The sequence below is a fragment of the Herpailurus yagouaroundi genome, unplaced genomic scaffold (genome assembly GCF_014898765.1).
Source record: "Herpailurus yagouaroundi ecotype Mexico unplaced genomic scaffold, PumYag 162, whole genome shotgun sequence".
Lineage (NCBI taxonomy): Eukaryota > Metazoa > Chordata > Mammalia > Carnivora > Felidae > Herpailurus > Herpailurus yagouaroundi.
Window position 1 is genome coordinate 9,511,080 of NW_024412403.1, and position 25,490 is coordinate 9,536,569.

General features: G+C 43.2%; 1 long non-coding RNA gene across 1 annotated transcript in view; it reads left to right on the top strand.

Annotated features, from left to right (window-relative positions):
• Window positions 1–6,412: 6,412 nt before the first annotated feature.
• LOC121035962 (uncharacterized) overlaps window positions 6,413–25,490 on the top strand; it is a 39,139-nt gene continuing 20,061 nt past the window's right edge. Inside the window, exons 1-2 of the long non-coding RNA XR_005793158.1 lie at window positions 6,413–6,583; window positions 19,587–19,729. This is a non-coding gene — a long non-coding RNA (uncharacterized LOC121035962). The remainder of the gene's footprint in view (window positions 6,584–19,586; window positions 19,730–25,490) is intronic.

Genomic DNA, 25,490 nt, shown 5'->3' on the forward strand with positions numbered 1-25,490 from the left:
CTGGCGCAGCTCTAGCTCAGCGGGGACGTCTGCTGGATTCTGGGGCTCAGTGTGGGCAAACTGACCTAAAGCCATGGTCATATGTGAGCTTCCATCCTTACTCTTTCCCTGTTTATCCTTTTCAGAACCAGGGAGAGAAGAGGGGATGTTCCCTCCACAGCCCTCAACAGTCCTTGGCCCCAGGGGACGGACACGTGGAGAAGTCTTTCAGGGGCTGGAGCTGTGGAGGGACCGCCAGGCCTCTTCAAGGTTGGGGACGGACTGGGGCCAGATGGTGTAGGGGCTGCCCCTCTCAGGCATCGGTGCCCAGAGTTCGGTTTTCCCTTCCAGGTCTTGTGCTTCCCCAGCACTGGAATTCCTGTCCTTGAGTGCAACCCAAACAAATGGGACCCGCTCACCTCAGGAGACAGTGTCTGGACGTCTTTCCTTGTTCTTATATGCAGTTGGTGTTGACTTTATTTTTAAGTAGCTGCAGTGGGGAGCACCTGGGTGGCTCAGTTGGTTAAGTGTCTGACTCTGGATTTTGGCTTAGGTCATGATCTCGTGGTTCGTGGGATCAAGCTATGCAGTGGATTCTGTGCTGACAGTGTGGAGCCTGCTTGGGATTCCACCCCCCCCCCCCCCCACCCTTACTTCCCTGTTCACTCGCATGCACCTGCATGCTGCAGTGTGTTTCAGGATGTGCTATACCAGGAGTCCGCAAACATTAACGGGGGCAAATAGTAAATATTTTAAGCTTTCTGAGCCATACAGCCTTTGTCCCGACTATTGCACAGCGTATCGACAATATGCAAACAAGTTGAATGACTGTGTTCCAGTAAGACTATTTACAAAGACAGGTCTTGGGCCATAGTTTGCTGACCCCTGTGCTATACCATACTTATTTTTCCTGTCCCCTATTAGTGGACATTTAGGACCTATATATATTAATATATTTACACACACATACGTATGAACTCCTACGTGAAGGTGCTTTTACACCTTTCAAAAACAAAGCCACCCTTTAACATGAACATTGTTGTGCTCTAGTTGTCCAGTGATTAGAAAAACAATAGACAATGAGAAAAATCATTACTCACGCATTTACAAATGAGAAGTATTTCATCATCCACACCAGATCTATGTGTATTTGGAAAACTGCAGAATAAGACTTTTCCATTTATAGACCATGCTTGGCATATGTGTGCCGCAGACTTCTTGCAAAGTCTGCAGAGCCTGTGGCTCCTTGTAGGGCAGTCTGGCCCACAGGGTAAACCACTGTTGACTGTGACACACAGCTGCCTTTGAGGGCCGGCAAAGCCAGGCTCTTTCCCAGTGGCATGATTTTCTTCCTTCTTTAGTTTACACGCCCGCCCCCGCCCCCCCCCCCCATTTTCTTCTTCCCCCTTTTCTGTTTGCTCCTCACTATTGCCTTGGGCATGCCTGAGGTCACTTACTAACACACCTTCTCCTCGTTGGTATCTGGTTACAGAGTTTGTGGGTGGTAAGCCTCCCACTGGCCGACTTGGCCTGAGGGGACAGACATTGAGAAGTTAAGGACTATTTGTCCTTATCTTTCAAGCTAAAAACAGCAGATGCACTCCTCTGACTGGGGCACTTTAAGTGCTTCTGCCTGAAGGTGGAGACTGGTAATGACCTAGGCAATCAGAGCTGTAATTCTGTGAAAATGGCTCTCACTGAACCACCTAGACACGTCCTGAGAGGGCCCATCAAGGCACAGAAATAGGAAATTTATTTTAGCTCTTCAGTTGGCAAACAACAGCCACATTCTGTGTGATAGATTAATGTTGGGTAGTAGGTCTTATCTGGAGGAGCAAAGAATAATAAAACCCAAATCGGTTTGTGAGCTGACATTTGTTTGTTTGTTTGTTTGTATTTTCAAGATTTTTTTAACGTTTATTTATTTTTGAGACAGAGAGAGACCGAGCATGAACGGGGGAGGGTCAGTGAGAGAGGGAGACAGAGGTCCGAAACACGCTCCAGGCTCCGAGCTGTCAGCACAGAGCCCGACGCGGGGCTCGAACTCACGGACCACGAGATCATGACCTGAGCCCAAGTCGGACGCTTAACCGACTGAGCCACCCAGGCGTCCCAGTCAGCTGACATTTGAATATAGAGTTTTGTCAGGAATGCCACCCTGTTGGAAAAGGGCCTGTTTGTTTGTTTTTTACAGATCCAGAAAGTCATTTGTGAATTAAAGGGAATGGAACATTAAGAGGGAACAAGCAGGCCTGAAGCATTTTTCTATAAGCCTGCCAGTGTGCCACACACAACCTCCCCGTGTGCCACATTCTTCAGTGCCATGCGCTCTCTCTGGGGCTGTTCTGTTTCACCTTTCAGAGGGCAGCTCCCTATCTTTGTTCTGTTACAACCTTTCCTTGAGGGGATATTTCATTTACTTTCCTTCTATAAACTATTCCGTAGTTTTAACATTAGGCTGCAAGTACATTTGTAAAAACTCACAGAAACATAGTAGAATTTAATAAAAATGCAAGGTTACCATTCACACCCACTGGGACACCTGTAATAAAAAAGATAACGTGTTGAGGATGCGGGGAGATCGGAACCCTGTGGCTCTGCTGATGGAAAGTAAGACGGTGTGGCTGCTTGGAAACCCAGTCTGGCAGTTCCTAAAAGTTTTAGCACAGAGTCTTTCTGACTTAGCAATTCCCCTCTCTCCCAAGAACTAAAAACACATGTCCACACAAAAGCGTGAACATGAATGTTCATAGCACTTGTATAGCAGTGTTTGTCACAGCATTATTCATAACAGCTCCAACCCAAATGTTTATCCGCAGATGAATGGATAAATAAAATGAGATTTTTCCATGAAATGAAGTATCATTCACGCACAGAAGGGAACAAAGTACATACATGCTGCAACATGGATGAGACTTAAAAACATGGTAAATGAAAGAACCCCGTCACAAAAGACCACATATAATTGTATTTGTATGAGGGGTGCCTGGGTGGCTCAGTCAGTTGAACGTCCCACTTTGGCTCAGGTCATGATCTCATGGTTTGTGAGTTCATGCCGGGCTCTGTGCTGACAGTGCAGAGCCCGCTTCAGATCCTCTGTCCCTCTCTCTCCTCCCCTCCCCCTCTCATGCGTGTATGCTCTCTTTCTCAAATATTTGAAATAAAATTGTACTTATATGAAATGTGCAGAAAGGGCAAATCTAGAGCAATGGGAAGTAGATTAGTGGCTGCCGTGGGTGGGCCAGGGTGCTGGAGGGATTGGGTGGTGGCCATTGTGTCATACATCTAAAATGGGTCAGTGGTGTAGCCTGTGAGTTACACGACAATAAAGCTCTTTTTTAAAGAAATAAGGTTAGTGCCTAATTGGTGAGGATTCTACCCCTCTTCTCACAGCTCATGCTTTTTCCAGGAAGGTCCAGAGTCTGCCAATCGGACAACGACAGTAATGGTCTGATAGCATTAGACCTTCTGCCCATGCACTGCATTGGTCACCTTGTTTATCCTTACCACGACCGGTTGAGTTCATATTTTCCTGATTCTGTAAATGTAAAGGGAAAGTTATTGCTGAGGTCACACAGCTGCTGAGTGGCAGAGCTAGGATTCAAACCTCGGTCGGCCTCTAGATGCCACGCTTGTAGGGTTCATACAGCAAAGACCGTGTCTGTGAAAGATGCACCCGGGCTTAGGGAGGCACCTGCTCTCACCTGATCAGGACTTTGTAAAATTAAAGTGTGGCTGGATCAGCCAGCCTTGGAAGAACATTTGGAGGGCTGAGATGCTACAGTCCTGCCTATTTAAATCCCCTCTCTCCTGGGCCTTTCTCTTTCTGCCATCTTGGAACCTGTGGAGGCCTTCTGGGAACAGGGCTCCTGGAAGGCTGTGGTCCACAGCCATTTTTTGCTGGCTGTAAGTGGGGTCTCTGGAACCAGAGGGATCACACATGTCTTCTTAAAAGGTGTTTATGCTCGAGATGAAACTGAATTCTATCTAGGCAAGAGAGGTGCTTATGTGTACAAAGCAAAGAACAACAACACTCCTGGTGGCAAACCAAATAAAACCAGAGTAATCTGGGAAATGGTACCTCACGCTCATGGAAACAATGGCATGGTCCGTGCCAAATTCCGAAGTAACCTTCATGCTAAAGCCATTGGCCACAGAATCCGTGTGATGCTGTACCCCTCAAGGATTTAAACTGACTGAAAAGTAAATAAAGGTGTAGATTTGTTCTCTTGAATGAATGAATGAATCAATCATTCAATCAATCAATCAATCAATCAATCACTCCTCTCTCTCCTGGCATCTACTTTTGATATGCAAAGAGACTCCTCAGTATATATATGGAAGAGCAGACTCATGGCCCAGGGAACCTGTCTTCAAAAATGACAACTCATTCCCTGAGAGGAGGTGTTATTAACCACACTTTATAGAAGAGCAGACAGGTTCAGAGAAGGGAGGTAACATGGCCAAAGGTATTTAGCAGGTGAGTGCAGAGCCATGTGGGGTGGGGGTAGGGCTACCTTTCATCACACATAGTTGAAACCTTTATTAAGAGCATGCTTGATGCGCAGAAGACACAAATAGACACTTTTCCAAAGAAGACATCCAGATGACTAACAGACAGATGAGAAAGTGCTCAATACCATTCATCAGGGAAATACAAATCAAAACCACAATGAGATACCACCTCACATCTTTCAGAATGGCTAAAATGAACACCTCAGGCAACAACAGATGTTGGTGAGGATGTGGAGAAAGAGGAACCCTTTTGCACTGCTGCTGGGAATGTAAACTGTTGCAGCCACTCTGAAAAACAGTATGGAAATTAAAATCGAAAAAATTAAAAATCGAACTATCCTACGACCCAGCAATTGCACTACTAGGTATCCAAGGGATACAGGTGTGCTTTGGAAAGAACCCAAATGTCTATCAACTGATGAATGGATAAAGAAGATGTGGTGTATATATATATATATATATATATATATATACACACACACAACGGAATAATACTACTCAACAATCAAAAAGAATGAAATCTTGCCATTTGCAACAAGGTGGATGAAACTAGAGTGTATTATGCTGAGTGAAATAAGTCAGAGACAAATATGATTTGGCTCGTGGAATTTGGGAAACACGACAGATGAACGTAGAGGAAGGGAAGGAAAAATGAGATAAAAACAGAGGGAGGAAAACCATAAGAGACTCTTAAATACAGAGAACAAACTGAGGATTGCTGGAGGGGAGGTGGGTAGGGGGATGGGCTAAAGGGGTGATGGGCATTAATTAAGGAGGGCACTTGTTGGGATGGGAACTGGGTGTCCCATGTAAGTGATGAATCACTGGGTTCTACTCCTGAAACTACTGTATGTTAACTAACTTGAATTTAAATAAATAAAAACAAAAACAAAGAGCATGCTTGTCAGGATGTGGTGCCCTGACTGTGGCATCAGAAACTGCCAGGTTGTACAAGCACATCCCAAAGCCACAGAATCAGAATCTCTAGGGGTAGGTCCAGGAATATGTATTTTCAGTGAGCCCCCAGGTGATTTGAGTGCCCACTGTTTGTGAACCGTGGATGTAGAGATTCCAATGGGAGAGGCCTGTGCCCCCTCACCCTCCACTCTCAGGTGCTGGTTCCAAGGTTTTAGTCGGTCCTTTCATGACTCTTGATGTCAATTGTTAGGCAGACCCCAGATCACATGAATCCAAGGCTGGGCCTCTGAATACATGCACTGTCCGAGGGTTGGGGTGACAAGAGGTCCTTGAGCTGATCCACTCAGACCCCTTATTTTGTGGTTGCAGCCCAAGAGGTTGAGGAGCTTGCTCTGGACTTTGGATTTAGCATCAGAATCCAGATTTTCTTTCTGATTCTGGTAGACCTTTCACTGTCCTGCATTCTCTTTCCATAGTATAAGATCTAGACATTCTCTCAAACGGACTCCCCAACTATGTTCTTCTAGAAAAGAATCAGAGTGGGGAGCGAGGCAGTTGGAGGAGAAAGGGAAGGGGTAGCCCAGCCCAGGAAGAGGTGGAGAAGGAACAGGAGCAGAGACCCCACCCTGCTCCAGCCTTCTTGTTCTCATTGGATTTTCCCATCTAATTTCACAATAGCTCTATGAGGCAGGTGTTACATGTTTTATAGGTGAAGAACCTGAGGCATAGAGGGGTCACGTGACCTGTCCCATCAAACAGTTGGAATTAGAACCCAGGAGTCTGAATTCAAGTCTGTCACTTGTCAGTTACACCTTGTTTCTGCCTCCAAAGATGGGCAGCCTCCAGTGCAGGGTGGGGAGAGACCCCCTTAAACTTAAAGTGGTTTGTTTTGTCTTGGTTTGTTTGCATGTTCTTTAAAAAAAAATTTTTTTTAATGTTTATTTATTTTTTAGAGAGAGTGCAAGCTGGGGAGGAATAGAGAGAGAAGGAGACAGAGGATCCGAAGCAGGGGCTCAAACCCACGAACTGTGAGAATATGACCTGAGCCCAAACCAAGAATCGAATGCTTAACTGACTGAGCCACCCAGGCGCCCCTTGTTTGCATGTTCTAGTAGGCAACTTCATCGACCTCACTGGGCAGACTGGCGACAAGGAGCCAGGCAGCACCCAGGTGCGAGGAGAAAGAGGGCCTCCCCAGAGGTCCCTGTGGGCCAAGCCCTCTCCCTGTGGTTTTCAGTTTTACAGCCCCCTCCCTGTCACTGTGAAACCCACATCCCGCGAAAGGCGGAGGGGCGAGAAGGGGTGAGTGATCCTGCAAGGCAGCCTTCTCCCATTTCAGAGAAACTCTGTCCTGGGGGTGGGGCCCTCCTTTTGATCTCAAGGGTCCCTGTCTGGTTATGCAGCTGTGGTGATGGGCGTTTAGAAGCCTTCTGCTAGTGCCAGAAGATAAGGCAAAAACCAAGACTGTGCAGGGTCTATGTAGCAATTATTAGGACAGTAAATTAAATTCCCGTTCTAACTTTGCCCTTGTCACAAAGGGAGACTTCAAAGTGCTCAAGATAAAAGGGAATTCAGGATGTCACTGACCCGGGGAGTGGGGGGAGGGTCAAGTCTAAGGGTGTGTTTGTCACAGGCAGCATAGATCTTTGCTTCTTGGGTCCTCCCAAGCCTCAGACAGTAAGGGTCGCAGCAGCCGTTTGAAGTCCCTGGGAACCACATGTGCAGCGTTTTTAAAAACTTTATTGAGGAATAATTAACAAATACATTTGTACAGACAAAGTGTACACGTGATGATTTGATATATGTACACATTACAGAACAATCACCAAGAGCAAGATAATGAACACATCCATCAGCTCACAGTCAACAGTTAACTTTGTTTTCTTTCTGTGGTGGGAATGCTTAAGATCTGCTCTCAGTGACTTTCAAGTAAACAATACCATAGCATTAAATTAACTAGCCAACATGCTGTATGTTAGTTCCTCTGCACTTACTGTTCCTAATCTGAAAAATTGTACTTTTGGATGTATGCCGCTCCCATTTTCCCCTGGCCCTTGCAACCACCGTTCTATTCTCTGTTTCTGTGAAACTGCCCCCCCTCCCCTTAATAGTCCACATGTAAGTGATATCATACAGTATTTGTCTTTCTCAGTCTGGCATATTTCACTTAGCAAAATGCCTTCCAGGTTGATCCATGTAGTTGCAAACGGCAGGATTTCCTTCCTTTCTGTGGCTGAATAATATTCCATTTTCTTTTACCCATTCATCAGTTGAAGGACACTTTACCTTGTTTCCTCATCTTGGTTATTTTGAATAATGCTGTAATGAAGGTGGGTGTGCAGATATCTCTTTGAGATACTGATTTCAATTCCTTTGGATATATATACGCAGGACTGGGATTGCTGGATGGTATGGTAGTTCAATTTAAAATTTTTTAAGGAATCATACTGTTTTCCATAATGGCCATACCAATATACGTTACCACTAACAGCATATAAGTGTCCTTCTTCTCCACATCTTCACCATCATTGATATCTTTTGTCTTTTTGATAATAGCCATCCTATTAGATGATATCTCATTGTGGTTTTGATTTGCATTTTTCTGATGATTAGTGATGTTAAGCACCTTTCAAATACCTTTTGTATGTCTTTTTTTTGTGTGTGTGTGTGTGTGGGGGGGGAAATGTCTGTTCATGTCCTGTGCCCATTTTTAAATTGTATTATCTGCTTTTTTGCTATTGTATGAATTCTTTGTATGTTTTGGATATAAACCCCTTATCATATATATGGTTTGCAGATATTTTCACCCATCCTGTAGGTTGCCTTTTCAATTCATTGATTGTTTCCTTGCTATGCAGAAACTCTTTAGTTTGATGCTGTTTCACTTGTTTATTTTAGTTTTTGTGCCTGTACTTTTGATGTTTTATCCAAGAAATTGTTGCCAAGACCTGTGCCAAGGATCTTTTCTGCTATGTTTTCCTCTAGGAGTTTTATGGTTTCAGGTCTTACATTTAAATCTTTGATCTATTTTGAGTTAATTTTTGTGAGTGGTGTAAGATAGGGGTCCAGTTATACTCTTTTGCATGTGGATATCAGGTTTTCCCAGCACCATTTATTGAAGAGAATATCATTTTCCCATTGTGTGTTCTTGGTGCCCTTGTCAAAATTTAGTGGACCATGTATGTGTGGGTTTTTGTCTGGGCTCTCTATTCTCTTCCACTGGTTTATATGATGGTTTTTTATGCCAGTACCACACTATAGTTTGTAATATAGCTTGAAATCAGAAAGTGTGATACCTCCAACTTTGTTGTTGTTGTTGCTGTTGTTGTTGTTGTTCTCCTCCTCCTCTTCCTTCTCCTCCTCCTTCTCCTCCTCCTCCTCCTGCTTCTCCTGCTTCTCCTCCTCCTCCTCCTTCTCCTCCTTCTCCTCCTTCTCCTCCTTCTCCTCCTCCTCTTCCTTCTCCTTCTCCTTCTTCTTCTTCTTCTCCCCCTCCTCCCCCCCTCCTCTTTTCTTCTTCTTCTTCTTCTTCTTCTTCTTCTTCTTCTTCTTCTTCTTCCTTCTTTTTTTTTCAGGATCTCCTTGGCTATTTAGGGCCTTTTGTAGTTCCCTACAAATTTTTGTATACTTTTTTCTGTTTCTGTGAATGATACCATTAGGATTTTGATAAGTATTGCATTGAATCTGTAGATAATTTGGGTAGTATGAACATCTTCACAGTATTAAGTCTTCTAATCCACGAACATGGGATATCTTTTCATTTATTTGTATCTTCTTTAATATCTTTCATCAGTGTCTTAGAGTTCTAAGTGTACAGGTTCTTCATCTCCTTGGTTAAATTTATTCCTATGTATTTTATTGTTTTTGATGCTGTTATAAGTGGGATTGCTTTTTAAATTCATCTTTCAGATAGTTTGTTGTTAATGTATAGAAATACAATGGATTTCTGTACATTGATTTTATATTCTGCTTCTTTACTGAACTTATTTATTCATCCTAACAGATTTTTGGTGGAGTCTTTAGGGTTTTCTATATATAAGCTCATGTCATCTGCAAACAGATAATTTTACACCTTCCTTTCTGATTTCATGCCTTTATTTCTTTTTCTTGCCTAAATGCTATGGCTGGGACTTCCAGTACTATGTTAAATGGAAATGGCGAGAGTAAGCATCCCTGTCTATTCCTGATCTTAGAGGAAAAGATTTTTAACTTTTCATCACTGTATATGATATAGCTGTGGGCTCGTCATATATGACTTCTATTATGCTGAGGAACACTTCCTCTATACTTAATTTGTTGAGAGGTTTTTTTTTTTTTTTTTATGAAATGATGTTGAATTTTGTCAGATGCTTTTTCTGCATCTTTTAAAATGATCATATGATTGTTATCCTTCATTCTATTCATGTGGTGTATCACATTTATTGATTTGCTTATGTTCAACCATCTTTGCATCCCATGGATGAATCCCTCTTGATCATTTTAATCCCTGTGATCATTTTAATGTGTTCTTGCATTTGATTTGCTAGTATTTTGTTGAGGATTTTTGCATTCATCAGGGATATTGGCCTTTAATTTTCTTTGCTTGTGGTATCCTTCAGTATCACAGTCATGCTGGCTTCATAGAATGAGTGTGGAAGTGTTCCTTCCTCTGTAATTTTCTAGAAGAGTTTGAAAAGGATTGGTATTAATTTTTCATTAAATTTTGGTAGAATTCACCTGTGAAGCCATCTGGTCCTGGGCTTTTATTTGTTGGGAGATTTTTGATTACTAATTCAATCTCCTTGCTTGTTATGGGTCTGTTCAAATTTTCTATGACTTCATGATTCAGTCTTGGTAAGTTGTGCGTTTCTAGGAATTTATCAATTTCTTATAAATTATGTAATTTGTTGGCATATAATTGATCACAGTTGCGTCTTATGATCTTTAGAATTTCTGTTGTATCAGTTATAATGTCTTTCTTTCACTTACAATTTTATTGAGGTCTCTCTTTTTTTTCTTAGTCTACCTAAATGTTTGTCAATTGTTTATCTTTTCAAAAAGCCAACCCTTAGTTTTGTTGATATTTTCTATTGTTTCTCTAGTTCTCATGTCATCTATTTCTGTTCTAATCTTTATTATTTCCTTCCTTCTGCTAACTTTGGGCTTAATTTGTTTTTCTTTTTCTGGTTCTCTGAGGTGTAATGATAGGTTGTCTATGGGTTGGATGCATCCCATAAGTTTTGGTGTGTTGTGATTCCATTTTTGTTTGCCTCTAGATATTTTTTGATTTCTTTCACCCATTGGTTGTTAAGAAGTGTGTTGTTGAAATTTCACATATTTGTAAACTTTCCAGGTTTCTTCTTGTTACTGATTTCCAGTTTCAAACCATTGCAGTTGGAAAAGATATTTCATAAGATTTCAATGTTATTAAATTTCTTAATCCTTATTTTGTGACTAAAATATGATTTATTCTGGACAATGTTTTATTTGTGCTTGAGAAGAATGTGTTTTCTGCTGCAGTTGGATGGAATGTTCTATGTATGTCTATTAGGTACATTTGGTTTAAAGTGTCATTCCAGTCTGTTATTTTCTTACTGATTTTTTTTCTTTGGATGATCTACCTACTGTTAAAAGTAAGGTATTGAAGTTCCCTAATATTACTACATTGCTGTCTATTTTTGCTTTCAGATCTATTAATAATTATTTAATATATTTAAGTTTTCCAATATTGAGTTCAGAGATGTTTACAGTAATTATATCCTTTTGGTGAATTGACCCCTTTAGCATTATATAATGATTTTCTTTGTCTCTGTTACAGTTTTTGACTTAAAGTCTGTTTTATCTGATGTAAGTATAGCTATCCCTACTGTCTTTTGATTTTCATTTGCACAGAATATCTTTTTCCACCATTTACTTTAAGCCTGCAAGTGTCCTTAAAGCTCAAATGAGTTTCTTATGAACAGCATTTAGTTGGGTTTTGTTTTTTTAATCCATTTTTTGTCTATTCATTCTTTGCCTTTAATTATAGAATTTAAACCATTTACATTTAGAGTGATTACTGATAGGTAAAGACTATCACCATTTTGTTAATTGGTTTCTATTGTTTTGTGGTTACTTTGTTCCATTCTTCCTCTCTTGCTGTGTTTCTTTGTGAGCTGATGATTTTTTTTTTACAGTGGTATGCTTTGATTCCATTCTCTTTTTTATTCATGTATCTATTATAGATTTTTTTGCTTTATGGTAATCATGAAGCTTTCATAATACACCTTATAATTATAACTATTTTGAACTGACAACTTCAATTGCATAAAAATGTTATACACATTTACTTGCTTGTACTCACAGTTTATGTTGTTCATGTACCAATTTACCTCTTTTTATATTATCTATCCATTAACAAAATATTGCTTCTATAGGTTTTTTTTTATTTTTTTAATGTTTATTTATTCTTGAGAGAGAGAGAGAGTGAGTAAGGGAGAGGCAGAGAGAGAAGGAGACACAGAATCTGAAGCAGGCTCCAGGCTCTGAGCTGTCAGCACAGAGCCTGACATGGGGCTTGAACCCATGAACTGTGAGATCATGACCTGAGCCGAAGTTGGGCGCTCAACCAAGTGAGCCACCCAGGTGCCCCTCTATAGTTTTTTTTTTTAATCATTTTTTTCTTTTTTTTTTTTTAATTCTTTTTAATGTTTTTATTTATTTTTGAGACAGAGAGAGACATAGCATGAGCAGGAGAGGGGCAGAGAGAGAGGGAGACACAGATACTGAAGCAGGCTCCAGGCTCTGAGCTGTCAGCACAGAGCCCGACACGGGCTCAAACTCACATACTGTGAGATCATGACCTGAGCTGAAGTTGGACGCTTAACTGACTGAGCCACCCAGGTGCCCCATATCATTTTTGTTTCTTAACCTGTATGCTGGAGTTCAAAGTGATTTACACACAACCTTTGCAGTATTAGAGTATTTTGAATTTGATGATATGTTTTCCTTTACTAGTGAATTCATATTTTCATCTGTTTTCATGTTACTAATTAGTGTCTTTTTGTTTCAGCCTCAAAACTCCTTTTAGCATTTCTTGTTTAGCAGGTATGGTGGTGATAAAGTCCCTCAACTTTTGTTTGTTTGGGAAAGTTTTTATTTCTCCTTCATTGCTCAAGGATAACTTTGCTGGGTAAAATATTTTTGGTTGACAGTTTTTTTCCTTGAGCACTTTGAATATATTATCTCCTCTCCTGGCCTGCAAGGCTTCTGCTGATAAATCTGCTGATAGACTTATTGAGATTCCCTTGTATGTGTATGTGATTAATCTTTTGTCTCTTGCTGTTTTCAAAATTCTCTTTTTGTCTTTGATTTTGTGTCTTGGTGAAGATCTCTTTGGGTTGTATCTATTCGGGGACCTTTGAGCTTGATGTACTTGGATGGCCAAACTTTCCCCAGATTTGGGGTGTTCAGCCATTCTTTAGGTAAATTTTCTGTCCCTTTCTCTGTCTCTTCTCCTTCTGGGTCACCCATAGTGCAGATATTATTTCATTGGATGTATTCCATAATTCACATAGGTTTTCCTCACTTTTTTTTATTCCAGTTTTTTTTTTCTCCTCTGACTATATAATTTCAATTTGATCTGTCCTCAAGTTTCCAGATTCTTTTTTTCTGCCTGATTGAGCCTAATGTTGAAGATTTCTATTGCATTTTTTATTTCATTCACTGTATTCTTTCAACTCAGAGTCTCTGTTAGGTTCTTTTTTTCAATGATTTATATCTCTGTTGAACTTCTCATTTTGTTCATGTGTTGTTTTCCTGAGTTCATTAAATTGTCTGTATTCTCTTAAAGCTCATAGAGCTTCCTGAAAATGATTATTGTAAATTCTTTTTCAGGTAACTCACAGATCTGCATTTCTTTGGAACTGGTTACTGGAAAATCATGTTCGTTTCATGGTGTCATGTTTGCTTTTTCATGCTTCTGATGACTTTGTGTTGATGTTTGCACATTTGGGAGTGCATTCACCTCTTCCAGCCATTTGAATTGGCTTTGGTGGGGCAAAACTTTCACCAAAAGGTGGCTGCGAGGGTGCCAGCTGGGTGGGACGCAGCATCTTTGGTTCTTGGAAGGCACAGCAGCGTAGTCTCCATGCAACTTCATCAGCTTGAGGTCAGTGTAGGTGCAGACTTGTGGGGGGTCTTCTGTGGCCAAGACTGGATGACAGTGGTAACTAAGGCTTTTGGGATATTCAGAGGTGAAGATTGCTAGGATATTCTGTTCTCCTATTTTTGCCCATGGGAGAAAGTTCTAGCAGAGGGGGGATCCCTCTTGGCATATAGTCTGGCATGCTGGCACTCAGAGTCCTGGGATCAGAGCCATGTGGAGCTACCACTGTTCCTGGGTCTTGAGGCACAGATGCATTTGCCCGTGGCAGTGATGCTGATGTCTAAGGTGGGTGTACGTGGAACTCTGTGAAACCAGGGTCTGGGTCTCTGGGTCTTGCAATGATTCTGGCCAGGTGGGTGACGCAGCAGTGGCACAGGCCCTGGGATGGCGGGTACAGCGGTAGCTTGGGCCCAGGGGGCAGGGGGCAGAGGCCAGTAGCAGTACAGCCTGTGGATGGTGGTGGGTCAAAGCCCCAACTTTGGCCTCAGGGAAGGTTGCAGGAAAGCAGAAGTGCATCCCTAGTGATGGCCTCTGAAAGCCACATGTTAGGATCCAGGGAGCATGTCAGGACTCAGGGCATAGCAGTGCCCCTGCCAATGACAGTTCAGGGCTTTGACCTGGAACCCAGGGACAGGGATCAGAGCAGAGGTAGTGTGACCTGGCAATAATGATTCAGAGCAGCCACCTGGGACCTGAAGGGTGGGGGTCAGAGCAGTGGCCACACAGCCTAATCAATGAAGGTTCTCAGCCTTGACCTGGGACCTGGGGGTGGGGCTCACAGCAGCCCCTGTAATGGGACAACGTTGCGACCTGAGTTGAGGGCAGGGCTCAGGGCAGTAGTAGCACCCATCTTGTAGGTGGTGGGGCAAAGTCTCGATCCCAAAGAGCTGGACACGGCAGTAGCAGGACCCCACATCTTACTGCACCGACAGCCCCAGCTGTGAGGAGGGGCTTGGTGGTGGGGAGGCTGGACAGCTCCATGAGCTGGGATCAGCAATGGTGTAGACTGTGGGAGGCCATGGTAGTAAAGGCTGCAAACATTTGAGGAGCTTCCTCTGAGTGGATCCCTGTGCACCAAGCTGCTCTTGACCTGAGGAGGGGGTGATGTGGGCAAAATGCTTCCTGTGCTTTTCTATGTGACCACCTTTCGGTTTTAAGCTCTGCAGGAGTCTTGCTGCTTTTTTGTTGTAGTCCAGAGCTTTCCTTGAGTTATTTTCATTGGTCTGTAATTGTTTATTTACAGTTTTTGTTGTTTCTGTGGGCGAGATGAGATTGGGATCCCCTGGCCCTCCATCTTGCTGACTGATATTACCTCTCTTGCACATGGCAGAGCTTTAAAAACTGCTGAGCCCTGGTCCCACCTGGAGGCTCTGATTTAGTTGGTCTTAGATGTGCCAACATATCGGGGAACTGCAGGCTCCCAGGTGACTCTAATATATGCCATAGTTCCCTTTCTGAGCCTCTGCACTAGAGGAACAAGCTGCTTTAACTTGTCCTAGCTGGAATACTCTGGTATTACTTTAATGCCTCCAATGACAATAGTTTGAGAGGCAGGAGACAGAGAGACAGAGTGCCCATTGCTATATGACTACACACATTTATGCTGCTGAAATAACCTTTTAAATGGTGCCAATCCATATTGAGAACAGATTCATCCAAAGCTCAAATGCTTTCACATTTGGTTCAGTGAGTGTGCTTAAGTGTGAGTGGCCAGATCACAACAGATGTTCAGAGCATTTTAGTTATTTTCTTGAAACACTTTTTTTAAAAACAAGTCACACCTGTAAGAGTCCCAAGTGTTTGGACTGATGCCTGAAAAATACACACTGGATCTGTGAATCTTTGTGGGACTTTGCTCTGAGCTTGAGACACTTCCATTTCCGTACACTAGGTGGCACCAGAAGACCGCCAGGCTGGGGATGCTGACTCCCAGTCACCGAGGCTCTGTGGAATTGAGGCAACAGAGTATCTTTTTTTTTTTTTTTTTTTTCAGATGTTAGTAGGATCCAGACAAGGCAAAAACAACTCTGTGTGTTGCTACTGGGATGAAATGCAGAGGTTCCTGTTGTCTGTGGGGTGTTGGATCTCCTTGGGTGAGAAACACAGGCAGATAAACATTAGTTCAAGGTGACAGCTGCCAGATAGGGGGCCTAGCCAGGTGCATTGTGCTCAGAGGAAGGGGCTGGGATGGGGGAGGGGTCTGATAAGACACAGAAACTGCCCTGTCCCTGCGTTCAGACAAGCCATAAATAAATGCTGATATTTAGCACTTTCTTTTGAGAAAGAAACAGTTTCTCACAGCAGATAGCAGGTTTTCATTTCTAACATCATCGATAGCAGGTAGACTCAGGTCCTGACTGACACACAGGCAAACAGAGGACAGGGAGCTTTTAAGGAGTTTAAACTGACCACCCACACAAAGAAAAGGGTGTATTCCTGTGACTCCACTTCTGCCAGATGTTTCTGGAATTAGAAAATGGGGCTAATTTTGTGGAGAGCTAGAGAGGAGCTGTTTCTTCTGACTGATGGGAGAGCTGGCCCATCTGTTGTTAGAGGCGTGCGTTTGATCTGAAGACAGAGCTTCAAGGTAGAGTGGAAACACCAGCATGTCCTTGGGCTTCCCTGTCCACAGGCGGCTGACAGCTTCCGGATCAGACCGCTGGCGACGTGAACTGAAAGACCTAGCACAGCATCCCAGAGTGGCCATGCAGGCAGCCTCACCTGAAATGACTTCTTTGGTCCGCCTGACTTTCTGCATTCATCTGTCCTTAGATCAAGACTAACTCACCTTGCAGATCAGGGAGGTCCTATCACACCTCTTTCCTTTTGATTACCCTTCTCCTTTTACACCTCTCGCTATTGATACACATTCTGGAGTTGCCCTGACTGGATGCTTGTTTTCTCTTTGGCATTTCATCTAGTGTGCTGGCAAGGCCTGGACAAGGCCCCTTACTACCATATTGGATTTTTTTCCCCCTTAATTGAGAGACAAGAGAAAGCTGCAGATGACCGTTTTATCTGATTGGAGTCGCCTTGCTGGTGGCAGCTGTCTGTTTGGGAAAGAGATCTTGCTCCAGAGTATTCACGTTGGGGTAACCAGCTCTTTCTGACCGTTGTGGGTCAAGACTCAGAGCAGGTAGCCGCAGCACAGCCGAGGTTGGGAATCATGGCTCATGTGGACACGAACGTCAGCAGAGATTGTGTGAAAGATGAAATCTCCTGTTTCTTTATTCAGAAGGCAGCGTCTCTGGTACCAGTAGGCCCGAGTCCTGGCAGTGGACAACTGTTAGAGCCCACCCTCTTTCTTTTATGTTTTGCTAGTGGCAGGGGTCTATAACGGAGGCCACTGCCACCAGAAACCATCCCTCAGGAAGCTAAGTGCTGTCAGCATCTTTTATTGGGGTCACCTAGAACCCTGCTCCTCAAAGGCTGATACACAGACCACCAGTATTGGGGGTTTGTTAGAAATGCAGAGTCTCGGGGCGCCTGGGTGGCTCAGTCGGTTGGGCGGCCGACTTTGGCTTAGGTCATGATCTCGCAGTCCGTGAGTTCCAGCCCCGCCTCAGGCTCTGTGCTGACAGCTCAGAGCCTGGAGCCTGTTTCAGATTCTGTGTCTCCCTCTCTCTGACCCTCCCCCATTCATGCTTTGTCTCTCTCTGTCTCAAAAATAAATAAACGTTAAGAAAATTTTTTTTTTAAATAAAAAAAAGAAATGCAGAGTCTCAACAAACTGAGGGTTGATGGGGGAGGGGTGGAGGGGGAGAGAAAAATGGGTGGTGGGCATTGAGGGGGGCACTTGTTGGGATGAGCGCTGGGTGTTGTATGTGAGCGATGAGTCATGGGAATCTATTCCTGAAGCCAAGAGCACGATGTATATGCTGCATGCTAGTTAACTTGACAACAAATTATATTGAAAGAAAGAAAGAAAGAAAGAAAGAAAGAAAAAGAAAGAAATCTGCACTGTAACAGGATGCGTGTGTCTGCAAAAGTTAGGAAAGCGGTAACTCAGGAGTATGGCTAGCCCTGGGGTTTGTGTTTGGTCGAGCCTTCCCAGTCTCCTGGGCCAGTCTGACCATCAGCAACCCGTTTAGCACAGATGGGGGATGCTGGTCCTTGATGCGAGGTGCCCTGGGAGCTGGCTCATCTACAGAGAGTGGGGCGGGCCTGCGGACTCTTCGGGCAGGACTCACAAGGACTCACAAGGCCAGCTTATCGCAGCAATGATCATGGTTTTGCCCCTTTTACTGTGGGGCATGGTTGTTCGCAGTTGCCCCCGCAGTGCCAGGTGAGTAGCCCGACAGAGGCTGCCAGTTTCTCACCTGCCCCCCATGCTGGGGAGCTGCTGGGCAGTTGGCCATGGAACCCCAGTCTCCCTGACACACGTTTCTGAGGTCCACATTCACAGGGAAACAGTAGATACTAATGCAGCAGTGTTGTCATGAAATCACCAAGCCACTGTGGAGGCATTAACACGGGTAACACCGGTGGGCCTTGACCGGGAGAGTCCGGGGACTTTTAGCCTGGCTGTGTGTTTACCTGGTTTACCTATTTCCGGGGTCTGCCTAGCTTCTAGGGGCCAGCGTGGGACCAGATGGGTGCCATGCATGGACTGATTCCATCCTTGCCGTGCTGTATTCTCTGTCTGAAGGATGAAGAAAGCCCAGCTCAGTGGGTCACGAGGCAAAGTCCCTTCCTTGCCCAAGAGGGCAGGCTGCGCTGCACACGGCCCTGGTCCGCTTGATGCCACACGGGCTTCATCCCCACGCAGCTTCTTTCCGGTCGCTTCTGTGGGCCGCTCCCCGATTCTCTGCAGCGCTGTGATCAAGAGTAGGGCTGAGTTTGGTTGGAATCTCAAAGAATGAGGAAGTGGGCCATCCGGGGGTTCCTGGTGTGTGAGGCGGGGGGACAGACAACCGCACTCTGGACCCCAGCTGTGCCTTTCTGTCTCGTGGCTTTGGTTACCTGCGATGGGTTCTGACATGCTCCAGCTCGCAGATGGTGCCAGGCGGACGTGCCGACAGCTGATTTCATGGCATTATTCTCACACATGAGCTTATATTTGTGTGGAATGATGAGGAACAGTGCCCGGTGTCCCTTCTTTTGTTTATATACAGTTTTTCCTTTGTGTAGGAGGAAAACAGAGCTGACTCCCTTTTAAGGGACATGAAAACTGAGTTTTGTCTTCCCTTCCTCTTACTGTCAAACAAAAGTCACCTTAGAACTCAAAATCACATGGGGTCTATCACTGGCAGGAAGCAAGGCCTTCCCTCGTGAATGTATAACTTACAGTAAGTTCTCAGCAGACCAAAAAAAAAAAAAAATGCCTTTTATCATGTTCTGGTCTTTCCCTCCCACTGTTTTATTTCACTTACAACATCACTCAGGCCCAAATGGTATTTGTCAGGAGTAATTGGCAAACGCTGGAGGCTGTGTTCAAGGCTGCTTGAATGGAAAATCTCAAAGCAGTCATCCATGTTGAAAGAAAATATTACATTTGATCTTTTTTTATGATTTCTGCAGACGTGATGCATGTCTGCATTCTTTAGCCTTATAACCCCTTTGTATTTGAGAGAGAGAGAGAGAAAAAAAATCCCTGTAGGAAGTAGCACTTCACAGGTAATTTACAGTATGCCTGAGAAGTAACCACAACACATGGGGAGTCATTTTAAAAACACGTCCATGATTTATTTTTATTAGCCGTCTAATAAACCTGCGCCGGCCCGCAGGTTGTTCTACGTTGAATTATGACTTCAGGCCTCGCGTTTCATGTCTGCTTCTACCAGGCTGTTTCTGCTTCTGGTTGAAAATACGCCTAAGGACGGCGGCAGCCATCCGCCAAATGCGCGATGCCCCCCTCACTTGGTCTGGTTTGTAAGCGACATGCTTTCCTAAGCAGGGTGTCATCGAGCCAGCAAATTAGAACCGGCAGATCCAACTGAGGTCGTGAGCACAAGTGCGTGCATGACAGTGCTGGGGTGAGCCGTGCCCGGGTGTCCTGAACAGCTGGTCTGAGCACTCTGCCCAGAGAGTCCCTCTGTGTTTTCTCTTCCAGGGACACAGTACAGCCTCCGCGACAGGGTGTGGAGGCTTTTTTAAGCCACATAACCTAATAGAAGGACACCTTCCTCCCTGTTCCAGACGTGTATACGTGCGTCCTCGTAAGGAAAGGACACAGGACGTCAGAGTTCATGGCAAGTACGTATCACCTTATATTTCCTACACTGGGGTAGTTCTGGAGCAAAAAGATATACCAACAGTCCTCTCAGTGTTATAGAGACTCTAGATCAGGGGCCAGCGAACTGCCAGTCCCTATTTTTGGAACTGAAGTTTGGTTTTTTCCTAAATACAAACTTAAAAAAATTGTGGTTCGTGACCTGAGCTGAAGTCGGACGCTTAACCGACTGAGCCACCCAGGCGCCCCAGTTAATCATTTTTTTAATGTGTATTTATTTATTTAAGAGGCGGGGTTGAGGGGCAGAGAGAGAGGGAGACAGATAATCCTAAGCAGGCTCTGTGGTGTCAGCACAGAACCCAATGTGGAGCTCGAACCCACCAACCGTGAGATCATGACCTGAGCTGAGACCGAGAATTGGATGCTGAGCCCACTGGGCCACCCAGGTGTCCTCGTAACCATTTTTAAGTGTACAATTTAGTGGCATTGAGTATAGTGCTGTGCAACCATCACCATGGCCTGTTTCCAAAACTTCATCACCCCAAAAGGAAGCTCTGTATCCGTTAAACAGTAACTCCCGTCCCACCCCTGCCCCTGGTAGTCTCTAATGTACCTTTTGTCTCTATAATTTGCCTATTTGAGATATTTCATACCAGTGCAGTCATACACTGTGTGTCCTTTTGTGTCTGGTTTATTTAACTTGGCATCATGTTTCTGAGGTTCATCCGTGATGTGGCGTGAATCAGCATTTCATTGTTCCTTCTCTGCTTTGTTGAGGTTTAATTGAGACTTAAGCGTTGCATATATTTAAGGTGTACAACTGGATGATTTGTCACATTTGTGCATTATGAAATAATCACCACAATTGAGCTAATTAACATATCCATCACCTCACATATTTACCATATCTTTTTTTCTGTTTGTGGCGAGGACACTTAAGATCTGCCCTCTTAGCAAATTTCGGATGTACAATATAATATTGTTAACGATAGTCACAGCATTGTACATTAGGTCTCCAGAACTTATTCAATTTGCATCACTGCTTTTTTTTTTTTTATTGTGAGAAAAACACATAACATAAAACTTAATCATCTTAACCATTTTCAGATGTGCAGTTCAGTATTCACGTCATTGTACAACAGATCTGTAGAACTCTTTCCTCTTGTGAAACTGAAACTCTATACCCATTGAATGACACCTCCCCTTTTCCTTCTCCCCTCTCCTGCTGGGAATTACAGTTCTACTTTTTGTTTCTAAGAGCTTGACTCCTTTAGCTACCTCCTAGGGGTGGGCTCATGTAGTATGTGTCCTTTTGTGACTTGCTTATAACACTTAGCATAATGTCCTTAAGGTTTATCCAGTTTGTAGCTGTGACAGGATTTCCGTCTTTTTTGTGGCTGAGTAATATTCCCCTGTATGTATATAACATATTTTGTTATCTGTTCATCAGTTGCTGGACACGTGGGATGTTTCTATCTCTTGCCTATTGTGAATAATGCTGCTCTGAACATGGATGTACAAATATCTGTTTGAGTTGCAGCTTTCAATTTCTTTGGGTGTATACCCAGAAGTGTGTAAATAAAGTTTTATTGTAACACAGCCATATCTATTTGTTTACCAATTGTCTAAGGCTGTTTCCCCTTGTAAAGTGATTTTCATATCAGCCAACTTTGCATTCTTGGGATAAATCCCATTTGGTCATAATCCTTTTTAAATGTTGCTGGATTGGGTTTCTTAATATGTTGTTGATGATTTTTCTGTCTATCTTCATAGAGGATATTGGTCTATAGTTTTCTTATAACATCTTTGTCTTGGTATTAGGGTGATTAGGTGATCTCACCTCATGAAAAAAGTTTGGAAGTGTTTGTTTCCTCTTCTTTTCTTTGGAAGAATTTGTGAAGTATTGGTGTTTTTCATTGTATTTTGTAGCATAATGTAGGTCTCCTCATGCTCTCTTTTGTAATGTAAAAAGAGGCAACTGAGAAGGAATAGTATCTTTGTGCTTCTAGATGTTGTTGGTGTCATCTCTGCGTGATGCCTGGAGCTATGGCAGTCTCTTTGTGACTAGGAAGGGAGTCATCCCGAGGCAATACCCTCAGGATGTCAGTAGAAAGTAGGAAAGAAGGAGTAGAAGAAGGAAAGAAGAAAGAGGAAAAGTTCTTGATGAGCAACTGAATAATCAACCCTGGAGCCTCTCTTTCTCTCTTCTGTTTCTTTCTTCTTTCCCTTCTCTACTCTCTCTCTCTCTTTCTCTCCCTCTCACCCCACCCACATCTCTTTTATGTGAAGTAACACTGTCTTTATTTTTTTTTAAGCTCCTTTTTGTTAGGTTTTCAATTATATGCAGCTGGCAATATCTGATACTGATTATGGTACCCCCTTCAACAAGAGCACTCCCTGTCTTCTTTATTGTCTCCCACTTCCTATATCATCAGGCTAAGAGAACACAAATTGCACCTGCAGAAAAATAGCATCAAAGGGACCAGACAGTCATTGGATTCTGTGGAAAGCAAACCAAGTACAGACTCAAGGTTACATGGAATACAACTTTGCTGGGACCCTTTAGGCTGTTAGGAACATTAAAAAATCCTTAAGGGGTTACCATTTTTGCCTCTTGCATGAAAGTGTGTAAAATAAGGGGCCCGTTGGGTTTGGAGAGACCTCCAGTGGAGCCTGAAATATAACTCACAGAATAACTGTGTATGTTAGTCAGTGTTCCCCAGAGAAACCAGGCCAATAGAATTCTGAGACGGCCCCCCATTTCAGACTCCTGGTATATACACCCTATGCAATTCTCCTTCCTCAAGTGTGGATGGTACTGTGAGCACAATGATTAGGTTATGTTATGTGACATAAATGAAGAAGTTTCTCAGATATAATTAAGGTTCCAAATCAGTTGATTTTGAAAGTGGGCCTGACCTAATCAGATGAGCCCTTAAAAGTGACTGAGTGCCTTCTGAAGAGATTGATTTGAAGTGCGAGGGGGCCTCTGGGGAGGGCCATGTGGCAAGGGCTTGAGAGCACCCTCTAGTAGCTGAAAGTGGTCCCCAGCTGACAGCTAACAAGAAAATGGTGACCTCAGTCACATAGACCCAAGGAAACAAATTCTGTCCATACCTTGAAGCTGCTTGGAAGTGGTTCTTTCCCTCACTGAGCCTGCAAGTGAGGATGTACCTGGCTTCCAAGTTGATTTCAGCCTTGTGAGACTGCCTTAGTCTGCTCTGGCTGCTATAACAAAAATACCATAGACGGAGCAGCTTAAGCAACGGACATGTATTTTTCACTGTCTGAGATCTTGGAATTCCAAGGTCAGCATGCTGGCAGATTCTGCTTCTGGTGAGGGCCCTCTTCCTGCTCTGCAGATGGCTGTGTTCTTGCTCTGTGCTCACATGGCAGAGCTCGAGTGATCTGGTCTCTTCATTTTCTCATAAGACACTCTTCTCATCATGGGGCTCACCCTCATGACTTCATCTAAGGCTAATTACTTCCCAAAGTTCCTGGAACATAAATGATTAGGGCTTCAGCCTCTGAATTTGGGGGGAGGGGGACACAAACATTTAGTCCAAACCCAGAGCAAAGGACCCAGTTAAAATGTGCCAGTCCTAGCCTACAGAAACTGTGAAATAATAAAATTGTGTTACTTTAAGCCACTAAGTTTGTGGTAATTTTTTACACAGCAATAGAAAGTTACTATAGGTAACATTTCAAATATCACTCCTTTATGTTGGAAAAAATAGGTAAATGATCGACATAGAATAGATTGTGAAAAGTAATGTTTGACCACTGAGAAAATTATGTAGGTCAATGCCCCAGAAAATTTCCCTTTCTTCCTTTTTCTTTTTCTATTAAAGGTTGTCACTACTTATGGGACCCCAAAGACAAGGGACAGATTTGGGGAGAGTGTAGGGAATGCTTTTGGATCTTCCCCCAAAGAGTTGTCCAGGTGTGTCGGCTGTTGGGAGGCAGGGGTTCCTGAGAGGCCCTCATCCTGGCCCTGGGATAGCCATAGTCAGCCCTGGCTTGTACCCGCTCTGGGGCTCCTTTTGTCAAGAGGAAATCTCCACGCAAGAGCATCCTAGTGTTTAAAAAAAATTTTTTTTTAATGTTTGTTTATTTTTGAGACAATGCAAGAGACAGAGTGCAAGCAGTGGAGGGGCAGACAGAATCTGAAGCGGGTTCTAGGCTCTGAGCTGTCAGCCCAGAGGCCTACGTGGGGCTCGAACTCATGAACCATGAGATCATGACCTGAGCTGAAGTCGGACACTTAACCAACTGAGCCACTCAGGCACCCTAAGAGCATCCTAGTTAAGAAGAGCCATGGCATCAGGAAAGATGGCTTAAAATACATGGGGCCAAAATCTGGTTGAGTATTATTTCCCTATGGTGTGAGATACAGTTATTTCTTGAAACCCTCTTACTCAGGAAAAACTGCTCAGGCAAATCTAGTTGTTTTTTTTTTCCCTAAAGTTTATTTATTTATTTTGAGAGAGACAGAGAGTGAGCAAGGTGGGGAGAGGGGCAGGGAGAGAGGAGGACTGGGGATCCGAAGTGGGCTCTATGCTGAGAGCAGAGAGCCTGATATGGGACAAGAACTCGTGAACCCGTGAGAGCCAAATTCAGCCAAATTCAGATGCTTAACCAACTGAGCCACCCAGGTGCCCCTGGGCAAATCTAGTTTGCTAGGTAGCTCACTTCTCCAGTTATCAGCTTGGGCATCAGTCATAGTTATTAGGCATAGCATTAAGATCATGACTGTATGTTATTAAAGTGATTACAAAGTATTTTTTAAGAATTTTAAAATGTTTTTTGAAATTTATTTTTGAGAGAGATAGAGAGAGCATGAGCAGGGGAGGGGCAGAGAAAGAGAGAGACACAGAATCTGAAGCAGGCTCCAGGCTCTGAGCTGCCAGCAAAGAGCCTGATTGGGGCTTGAACCCATGAACTGTGAGATCATGACCTGAGCCGAAGTCAGACACTCAACTGATTGAGCCACCCAGGTGCCTCTCAAAGTGTTTTTTAAAAGATAAATGATGATCAAAATTACTGGTCTTTTATTAACCTTTCTTAAGTTCTTGGGATTATTTCTTAATGTTACAGATTTATACAGAACAATTTTCTTTACTCTCTTTGGCTTTGATGCGATCACAGTTGTGTGCATTTCTAGCTTGCAAGAAGTACCTTTTCTCTTGTTGTTGGATTCAGAATGTGAATCAAAAAAAAAAAAAAAGAAAAAAGACAATGCGAATCAGATGGAGGGCTTTTTTTCTTAGCAAATTTAAAAAATGTCCAGTCATTTGTACAAATGGTTTAAAAGCCTTGAGATTTTAGGAATGTGTATTTGCAATTATTCTCCTTTAATAATTAATCACTAATATGTTTTAATCACTGAGAACATTGTTTTGATCATTAAGAATTTACAATGTAAAGATTATTTCAAGGTCAAATTTCAAATGTTAATCATCGCAACCTAATGCATGTAAATCTCTACTGAATTCAGTTTAAAAATAAAGAGTAAGTCATTAATTTGAGCTAGCATACTTACTGGAAATTATCTTTTATTATTCTCTGCTCTGGTTCAAGGTCATTTCTTTAATCAAACCTCAGTTTGATCCAGAGTCGTGGGAAGAAAAATCAGTTTCTTGTCTTTCTTTCCCTAAAAAATAAAGCTGTCACAGGGAATCTCTTCCAACTTTCATTTCTCTTCACTGCTCTCATCTCATCTTTAATTATTGCTGCTTTTTCTTTTCTTTTCTTTTCTTTTCTTTTCTTTTCTTTTCTTTTCTT